The following is a 10,655-nucleotide window of genomic DNA, read 5'->3' on the forward strand; positions in this document are numbered from 1 at the left end:
TGCCACTCGAGACAGTGTCGCTTCACGGGGCACCTGACTGTGAAACGTGAGAGGAGTAGAATGACAACTAGAAGGGGACTCGGAGGGTACAAATTCATTCTACTTCACAAATGGGGAGACTGAGGCCTAGAGAGAGAAGGAGATTCCTTAAGGCTACACAGAGTTGATAAATGGATGAAATTCCAACAAGCTAGAGGAAAAATAACAGCTAACAGCTATCGAACGGTAACCCTGGAGTGGGTATTATACCAAATGCTTACAACACACCTATGAATTAGGAACCACTATTAGTCCCATTTTACAGGTAAGTAAGCTGAGGCTTAGAGAGTTCCAGAAAGGTGTCTAATGTAAGAGAGCTAGTTTGGTTCCAGTCTATGTTCTTGACTCCAACACTACCTGTGTACATTAGTCTTGAGAGTGAAGCTGTGGACAGAGTGAATGCACTAGATATGCTCAGCCGTTGGTGACAAGCCTTGTGGAATGGCCCGACTTTGCATTTCAGATTCAGCTGGGCCTCGGTTCCATACCAGCTCTGCCACTGAATAGCTCTGCTGATGGCCTTGGGCGAGTCACTAACCTTCCTCAGGTGAGGCGAGAATCTGTGTCCCATAGGGCTGCTGAGAAAATTAAACAACAGTATAGCTAGTGATTGAGAAAGCAAATCTGGTGCACAGCTCTACCACCTGAAACTATGATATTTGACATATTTCATAATTTGCGTGGGTCTTTGATTCCCTTGTCTGTAAAACAAGTCACCTGAGAGCACCTTTTACATGGTGGGGATTTTGCAAAGAGTAAAAATCATTCAGGTAAAGCAGCAGCAGCAGCTCAGAGCCTGGGCCTCTCCAACCACTTGCTACACATTAACTAGTGTTCTTATTATAATGCAGATAAAACCCCAATTATAGCATCAGACACATTGCCAATATTCAACAAAATCTGGCTATTAAATGGCTGGTAAATTGAGGTCTTTTGCACAATATTAAAAAGCATACATGTATATGCCCAGGCTTTTGACTCAAATCTACCTTGTTTCACTGGAGTAAAAAAAAAAAAGTATCTGGGGTAAGAGGTGGGGTGGGGAGAAAGTTAAGGAAGATATGGGGCAATCTGATGTATCCAAGGACTTACAACACTCCATGGAAGCTTTCCATGTCTGTCTCCCACTTCCCCTGCCCCTCCCTTTTTACTGCTATTACCCAAGGGGTAGCTGTTGTCTGGAACTGTGTCTGTACCTGGCATTTAGATTTAGATTTTAGATTTTGAACATTGAAAGCTGGGAAAGGTAGGTTCTGAGGGAACTGAGAATGGATCAGGCACTATGAAGGCAGGTTAATATTTTAAAATATTCCCCTTCTCCATTCCTTGTTAATGTGTGGCCACAGAAGTGGGTTGTGCTGGGACCTCTGAGACATTTCACTCCAACGGGAGCTGCTAATCACAGAGACCCACCCATCCAGAAGCAGCCCCTGGCAAACACCTATTGACGTTCAATGCCACTCAGGTTCTTCCAGACCAGGAGGGTGTCCTGCACTTCCTAAGGAGCATTTCTCACCCCTTCATCTTTCAGAAGCACCCTGGGGGGAAGAGCCAGTGGAAGGGATTCTTCAGGTTCAGGCCAGTGGGTATTTCCTTCCTCCTCCCTCTTGTAACAGGACACTGATTTATTCACACTAATGTTAAACTGTGGACATCTGGCAGACTCTGTAGATTAGCGAATCCATACTCCATGCCCAACATCTCCTTTGCTTAAATCTACTGAAGGGTATTTAAAAGGCTGAAAGAATTTCCCAGGTTCCCTTGCAGCGAGGATTAGCCACGGGGTACAGTTTTGCCCAATGAGATAGGATGGAGGTCTGCTCTTAGCACACTCTCCTTTTTCCTCCTGCTGGATGTAGGTGATCATATTCTGAGTCTAAGTTATGGCCACGAGAAGCCATTGTGCTGAGGAGGCAGAGAGGAAGGTTAGAAAGCGGGGGTCCCTGAGGGCATCTTTGAGTCAGTGCACCAGCCCTGGACTAGGTTCCTCTGCACTGCTTGGTTAAGACACTGTGATTGGGTCTTTTTAATTTGTTTATGATTTATTCCTAATATCTGTAGCGTGAATGGGCATTTACTAATTGTAGTTATTCAGGCTCCACTCTTTCTCTTCCAGCAACAGCACCCAGATTTCCTTTTAAGGAACTCCTTCTATGTATGGAGCTTGTCAGGCTGCGGGCTGTCAAAATGCCCAGCCCTTGGTTTGCTAAGGGGAGGGCACAAGCCAAATGGTTTCCTGTACTTCCTACCATGGAGCCCCGGGTGAGTGTCTTCCACAATCTGGTTTGTTCTTCAGTCTTTACTTAGATGCTAAAAGTTACCCCAGATCCTTCCAATGAATCCCATAGCTTCTGAAGTTAGAGCCTGCTTCTGTTGCCTGCAGCCAAAGAACCCTCCTTGGTACTTGCTCATCTACATGACATTGACCTTGAATAGTTTCTACTGGCAAGGTCATGTGCAAAACTCTTCACATGCACCATCCCATGTGATTCTTACAAAGCTCCACACAGATGGAAGTATTAGGTCTATTTCAGAGGTGGGGAAACTGAGGCTGAGAGGTTAAGTGATCTCACACAGAAAGTGGCTGTGGACTCACCAAATGCCCAGCTTTCCTTGCATTTAGGTTGGTCCCTTGTAACTAATACAGGCCAGTGGCATACGAGTGGCATACACATGCCACTAGGAGAATGAGGCAGTTAAGAGCTGGTGAATCTCCTCTATTCCTTGTCGCTTGCCTCAGTGACCTTGAAGACTTTGAGGGATGGCTCGGCTACAGGTTGAAGAATGGTCCCCCAACCTACACTGGACTGTGATATGAGAGGGGAGTAAATTATTACCCGCGGAGCCGCTGAAAATTCAGGGCTTATCTGTTGTGCACTTACAGTTAATTATCCTGCCCAAAGCGTTGACAGAGGGAATTGAAATCATTTTTGGTTCACTTCTCGAGGTTTTATCTTTTAACAAAACAATACAGAACTAAAAGAGGAGATAAAAAGCATGCCTACTGAAAAATGACCTTCTTTGAGCTCTCCGGAAGACACCCCCTTCTGTTTTCTTGACAAAGCAGTTCCCGCCAGTGGAGTCCCAACAACTGCCGTAGGAGGTGGTAACTACCTCTACCCTGGTTGAGTGTTCACTTGCTACTGGCGACTGAAATAGTAAGTGGAAGGGCCAGGATTCAAACCACAGAAGCTCTGACTTCAAAGCCTATACTCAGGCTCCAAATCTCGGTGCCCCTGAGTGAGGCTGCTCCCCCGCCTCAAGGATGGAGTCCGCTGACAAAGCTTACTTTCTTTCTGCCCCCCTCCCCCAGAGATCTCAGGGTGCAGAGGACCCTGGGGCCAGCCTGGTTTGAGCATCATGTGCTCTGTCTCAGCAGGAAAGCAACAGTGATCTGAAAGGCTTGGAGGCGCAGAGCAGAGAATAAACACCTGGGTTACCTCCCAGCTCCCCGCATGAGGGGACTCTGGCTATCATCATGCTAATGATTTTGCTAATTTTATTCCATTCATCCCCATCAAAGGCTCTGCTGAGAAGGAAGCAGACAGTGCAGGTTGGTGCTGATTATTTATTCCCTTACTCTTCTGGTCACCCCTGCTCTGAACTCTCATGGGATTCAACCTTTTGTCAGGCTTAATGAGCTCCAAAGTTCTGACCCCAACTTTCTTATAGCCCACCCACCACCCTCTGCTTCAGGAAAGCTGATCTCAATTTAATATATTAAATACTAATTGAATCTCTACTATGTGCCTGGTACCATGTAAGGCTCTGGGGATTCAATGATGGACATAAAAACAAGTATGGTACCTGCTCACCTCAAATGGCCGGTGGTCTCGTAGGGGTCAGACACAGACAGGCAATCACAATAGAGTCTGATGGGGGAGCAGAGGCGGCTCTGAAGACCACAGCAGAGGAAGCCTTTCTCAGCATCCTAAAGAGCCAATTTATTTCGCAAAGAACTCAGAAAACAAATTGTTGGAAGAGATGAGTGGAATGAGATGCAGTATATACAGGCTATTCTTTTTGAATTCCTGTTTCCCAAACAGGACACGTAGCTGCTGGGACTCCTCTGTACAGATGGTGTTTCGAGAGAGTATTCTGCTCCATCCCTGCCCTTTTATAGGTGGGGCTTTTGTCAACTTTCTGAAAGAACTAAGAACTACGACACATTTAAAAGTATCAGGCTTTCCGGGGTCTTCAACTTGGTAGCAACAAGACCACATTCACATCAAGGGGACAAAGCAGGGTTGGTACCCAGGTGTCCACCCAAATCTTCTCTAGCACCAGCTCCTCAAAATGCCCCTTTTCTCACAAGGCATCTAATCCAGGTAGGGTAAAGGGTCACTATCTCCTCACTATCCTCTCACCTACACCTGCCCTATGTCCAGCCAGTGCCTACATTGCTCTTAGCCCACTACTCTGGAAGGCCACCACCACCTCTCTCTAGGTTTACCCCAATCCTGCCCAGTCCAAGCCTCTCCGCTCCCCCCAGCCTTTTCCACACAGCCTTCTGGTTGCTCCAGTTTCATCTTTCTCTCCTCTCTCTCTCTTCCTCCCAAAGACATACATTCTGGCATTTGGAAAATATAAAATCCTAAAGAACATTCTAACTGAAAGTTGTCCCTGTGAGTGTCAAGCTCTTTAGGGCAGACACTGTCTCACTGTACCTTCTAAAACTTCATAATGCTTGGTACAGTGAGGGTTACTTAGTAGACACTCCCTAAATACTAACTGGTTGGGTGTACGTGGTACAGTTCAGGGCATTCAGTGGGTGCTCATTAAATAGTTCTTGGACCAGCATATTATGCAAAGAGCAGAAAGAGGCAGACTGATCTGGGGCACAAGTTGCCCCTGATTCTACCAGACATAGTAAGAAGGACACTACGGCATCAGATGCTTTGATGAGCATTTTGTCTACTTTTGTAGGCAAAATGCTTTTTTGTATACACTGTCCGGGTGAAATACGGTAACAACCCTCTGAGTGATCTACTATTACCTTGATATAATAAATGAAGAAAAATAATATGACATGGAAGAATGACTCAGATTCAGCTGTGATACCAGAGGCGTGGTCTCATCATATCACTGGTGTCCCATTGGCCATGCCAAGGGATGGCCCCGGATGGCCCCCGTCCTTGTCCCAGGTCAGTGTTCCACAAGGAATGAGTGGAGGAGCTGGTAGAGGGCTACAAGTGGCTTCAGCAGATCCATCTCTCGGGATAGCCATTGCCCTGAGTCAAGGAGCAGAACCCCTTTAGATACGGCGTGTGACAGTCCCCTTCCTAATGGGACAGGCACGGTGCACATGAGCTGGTTTGCAGAGCCACCCACCAGGTCTTGTTTCCATCTCGACTATTTCAATATTTTAGTAACTAATGTTAACTTACAAGGCTTACGATCACTTCTATTTTTGCATTTGTTTATAAAACAGCTAAGCGATGCGAATATATTCGTCTCTAATTAGGAGGGAAATAATATATCAGAAATAACTAGAAAAAAACCACGGAGGAGTGCGGGGGAGAATGTCGGTTCCATCTTGGAGGCCTCAGCTGACCTGCCAGGTGCCCAGTTAAGCAGAAGAGCTGTCAGGAAGTGAAGAGATCTAGTTTCCAAAACCAAGGAGTGTTTCGGTGACCTTGAACACGTCACTTCACCTTTGGGCTTCCTGAGTTTGTTAAAAGCAGGGACTGGGCAAATGAAAATCCCAGCTCATTATAGCCCAGGAGGCCCTGCATGATGGGACCTTTGCCGTGTCTCTCTGTGCCCCTCCTTCGCCCTGTCCACTGTGCTCCGGCCGCACTCTTTCTCCTCGGACCCGTGGCAGGCTTGCGCCACAGCCTTTGTGTCTGCCCTTCTCTCGGTCTGAACTGCTCTCCCACCTTCTCGCCTTCCAGATGAGACCGGGTCCCTTTTGACCTTCAGGTTGCAGCTCAGGCAGGCTTCCCCGCGCTCTTAGCTAGCGCCGTCTGCCCTTCCCTTGTTTTACTGCTGGCACTCATCAGTTTGGAAAGCCTCCGTTATCCGTGTGTATTCTCTTTCCAACACAAGGGAAGCTCCAGGAGAGCAGGGACCTCGTCAGGATGACAATTAGGAGGTCCAGTGCCACCCCAGCTCCGTCCTGTCTGCACCCCGCGGCACGGCTCCTAGCCACCCTCTAAAGCTCAATGGAACTGCTGCGCCTAATGCCCACGTAAGGCTGATGGAGGGGATGGGGTGCGGAGGGATTCCCTCTGGCTCCTTTTATTTCCTCCCCACCCTCAGAGCTTCGCTGGGCATGGGGGAAGAGTCAGTCCCAGGGCCCCTGCGATGAGAATGCAGCTTCCTGAGCCTCGCTTCAGAAAAATGAGAGCTGCACCTGCCTAGTTCAGGATTGGGCAGCTGGTCTCCCTGAGCCCACCGTCTACCTCCCAGCCCGCCCACTACCCCCTCACCGCTGCGCACGTGGCCCAGCTCCTTGCCTTCTCCCTCGAAGGCCCCGAAGGAGAGAGTGCGGGCAAAAAGCTGGAGAACTGCGAAGAACCCTGTGTTCTTCCTCCTTTCTGTGTTCTTTATGCTCTCGCACCTTTTATGGGGCTGGGCGCCTCGCACTGATGGCAATGAGTTATTCAGGGCATGTGGAGTTACGGGGCCTGGGTGCGAGGTAAATGGAATTATTTGCCGTGGAAATACCCAGTCCAATCTCTTAGTAAATTGCAATCTTTGCAACAAGGTCCCTCTGGAACGTGCTTAAATAAATGTATACCTTGTTGGAAAGATTTTCAGCAATTCAAGAGATATACTGGGCTCTTTTTGATAAAAATATAATTGGCTTTGCTCTATTTGCCATAAAATTTAATTAGCCATCAGTTATCAGAACATGTTAATTGCCTGATTGTTTATTATTTGACAGGTCAGGTTGAATCACCAAAATACTTCTCCAAAAAAAAAAAAAGCCAGCTACGTGTCACTTAAATATATATGCCTGTATGTGTGTGTGTTTATATATGTATGCATGTATTTATTCATGAAAGAAAATTAAGCAGCCTTTTGTGTTCTGTTTGGTTAGGTTAAAACAAGTTGTTCAACTCTACTTTCTTGTATGTCCAGACCTGTGCTAGACCCAATGGCAAAGAGGTGATAAAACGCCACCCCACTCTCCAGACCCTTCACCAATCAAACTGGGGAGTTCAGACATAAATTAAAGGAAACATACAAGGCTCTATGTAGCCACAATTATATAGGGTGTCCCAAAAAACATATATACACTTTAACAGCTGATAACTCACTTAATTTTCACTCCTTTTCAGGTTTGACTGAAATAATGAGTGAAGCCAGACTAAGCTTTGAACAAAGAAAGTTTATCCTAAAGTGCCACTAGCCTTTTTTTATGGGGATACATAAAACATTAAGTTTACAGTTCATAACTAGCAACAGTCAACGAACTGAGGGCTCACAAATGCCAACCAGAATGATTCTCGATGTTTGCGATTCCATTGCTTCATGTTATCAGCAGTGCCTGGACCAGAATGGTCATCAGTTTGAAAATGGGCATTGACAAAAAAATTATTCACTTCTGCGGATTCTTTTAAATTTTGAAATAGAAATCGAACTGTATGTTAATAAATGCTGACTTTAGAATCATTCAAAGTGTGTGTACATTTTTGGGGGACATCCTGTATATAGCCTGGGCACTAATTATACAGCTGTCCAGAGAAAGAAGCTACCAACATGGGGTGGAGGAGGTGGACTTTCTGCGAATTTTATAAAATGCTCCCTTTTGAAGGACCATGAATACAATTCCTTTCAGGGTTCAGACCTAGGAAACAGCTGCCCCTTTTCCTGGGAAGCAGCATGATGCCAGGATCCCGCCGCTCTAGTCAGAGGTGTCCCTAAAGACTGGGAGAGGCCTCCATGGGGGCTGGTGCCCCAGCACAAGCAAGTGAAACGAGACAGCATTCGAAGGTGGGAGGGACACTTGCTTGGAGGTTGAGCTCTAGAGAGAACCATCTGCCTGGATACCTAGGCAAGGGGACATCACGCAAAGATAGAAGGAGGTGCTTATCTTCTCCACCTGGCCCAGGGCCATCCCTGAAGTGCACCAACTTACTTTCCAGGACCACCCGCATTTTGGAGATGACGCCCTCCGCGTTCCCTTGGCCTGCCATCAGGGCGGAGGCGAGTCTTCCCTGCCCAGAGCATCCCTTCAGTTACCATAGAATCGGCGGGTAGGACTGGGTCGCTCACCTACTCTGTGCCCCCACTGAGGTGGGGACGTGATAACACCCCTGAAGTACACTATGTCTCTACGCTACCAACAAGCAAACTGGGGCTCAGAGACATTCAGAACCATGCCAAAGTCACACGGCCCGTAGGTGAGAGCAGCAGCACTGGAATCCAAGCCTTCATGGATGTCTTAGATGTCTGCTTTTTTTAAAAAAAATTATCTTTATTGTTGAAAGTATTACAGATGTCCCCTTTTTCCCCAACAATGACCCCTTCCACCCCCTCCCCAGGCTTTCACCACACTATTGTGTGTGTCCATGGGTTATGCATATATGTATATAAGTTCTTCAGTTGATCCCTTCCCGCCTGTCCCCCACCCCCTTCCTTCTGATATAGCACATCTGCATTTGCAGGGGAGTGGTGCGTGCACTGAAAATAACACCAGGCCGCACACTGGGAAAGCTGGGCTCTGGTCCCTGCTTTACTGCTACTGTCTTACATGATCCCGGCAAAGCCCCTCCCTGCTGGGGGCCTCAGTTCTCCAATGAAGACTCGCATCCGCTGCTCTCTGAAGTGAATGCACAAGATGTTTTGGTATCTTGTTTTCCAACAGATTTACAGAGGGATTCATGACCACTGCCCCTTCCCAGAATGTTAGGAACCACTAGTTTAATAATGCTAAGCAATAAAATCCTGTCGGCATTTATATTTACCTTATGTTCACATTATTCTAAGCATTTTACCTACTACTATTTAATCCTCACAACTCTATAAGGTAGGTACTTTTTATATGCATTTTAGGGATGAGAAAATGAAAGCACAGAGAGGTTAAGTAACTTTCCCAAGGACACACAGTAATTGGTAGAATCCAGGTACGAACCCAGGCAGTCTGGCTCCAGCACCCATTTTCTTTAACACTCTGGTTACTTTCTAATAGACATCTGAAACAGGATGTACGTCCCAAAGACAGCTGCAAGGTCAAGGGGCTGGTACAGTTCAGAGGTCATCTGGTTCAGTGGCTTCCCAACCTTTGCACACTCTATGGGACCCTACTTTCTCATCACCTACAGTGCCACGTGTCCTTTGCAGCAAGTTGGCACATAAAACAGATGGCAGCTTCTCTGAGAAAAGAACAGAGTGGATGTCACAGTTCCGAGTGCACATGTGGGCATGTGAGTGTGCATGTGTGTGAGATGTAGGGGTTAGTGTGTGGGATGTGTCTCAAAGTTTGGCGCCTCTGCCCTCCGCAGTGGCTCCAAACCATCTCTTCCAAACTGCACAGATCCAGAGAACACAGTATGGGAATCACTCATTCTGCCCTGGCCGTCCCTTTGCTTTATGGGAAGTGAAATGAGGCTCAGAGAGCAGGTGGCTGGGTGTGGGCCCCAGGCTCCTGGCCCAAGTTCACGTTTCTGTTTCTGCCTCCTCTCCTTGCTGTAACCAGGCCACTGCCCACGGCCGCGGGGCTGTTACCAGTGAAAGACAGACACACTTCCATACATGTCTTCTAGGCCTCTCCCTGGGCCACTTGGATGTTTGAATGCTTCCAACCTTCTAGCTGGCTGGGGACAGTCACTGGAAGGCTTTCTAGGGCAGGACAAATAGAAGAAAAGCTTCGGGGTGGTTTGGCGATGGCAGGAATGTCAACGACAGGAAAACGTTCAGCTAGAAGTGATGTAGTCGGGGAGGGGTGTCACCCAGAACATCCTCACACTCAAGTCTGATCGCACCATTTGTCTGCTTGAGTGGGGTGGCCGGGGGTAGGAGGGGGGAAGGTCACTGCCCCTCCCCTGCTGGCCCCAGAATCTGGTGAGACTCATTCTTCTGGACAGAATGTGTCTGGGGACGTCAGGCCTACTCAAAGGCACAACTCTGCGGTCCTCCCTGCCACCTGCCTTCCCTTCTGGGTTTGCCATCACAGCCCTTTGCTGCCTCAGCAGCTGGATCTGGGCCTGGCTGAGTGTTTCAGTGAGCAAGGGCTCAGGAGAGCTGTGGCCTGATTTAAGCAGGGAGGGGACGACTGTGGGGCAGGGTGGGGACCCGCAACCACAGAGCTTCCTGGCAAGTCCCCTGGATGCCGAATGACTGGGAGCAGTTTCTGTGCACAGCAATTGAGGAACGCCCTCCTGGGGCCGCAGTGAGAGGGAAGCTGGGCACCTCACCTGCCTACTCTCTCTCCATAGTCACGGTTCTCACAAGGGCTGCAGATAGTCCCCTGTTCATTTCAGGGAGCACTTACAGGGTGTCAGGCACCACGCTAGGTGCTGGGAGGAAATGCATAAAAAGCCAGTCCTCGTGAAACTGCCAGTATAAAGGGGGAGGCAAACAAGTTAAATGAAAACACAGTTTATAATTAGAATTGATAACAAGCTCCATAAAGGAAACACAAGGAATTAAAACATAGCTGGGAGTTT

This window comes from Miniopterus natalensis, chromosome 4 (assembly GCF_054644295.1).
Source record: "Miniopterus natalensis isolate mMinNat1 chromosome 4, mMinNat1.hap1, whole genome shotgun sequence".
Lineage (NCBI taxonomy): Eukaryota > Metazoa > Chordata > Mammalia > Chiroptera > Miniopteridae > Miniopterus > Miniopterus natalensis.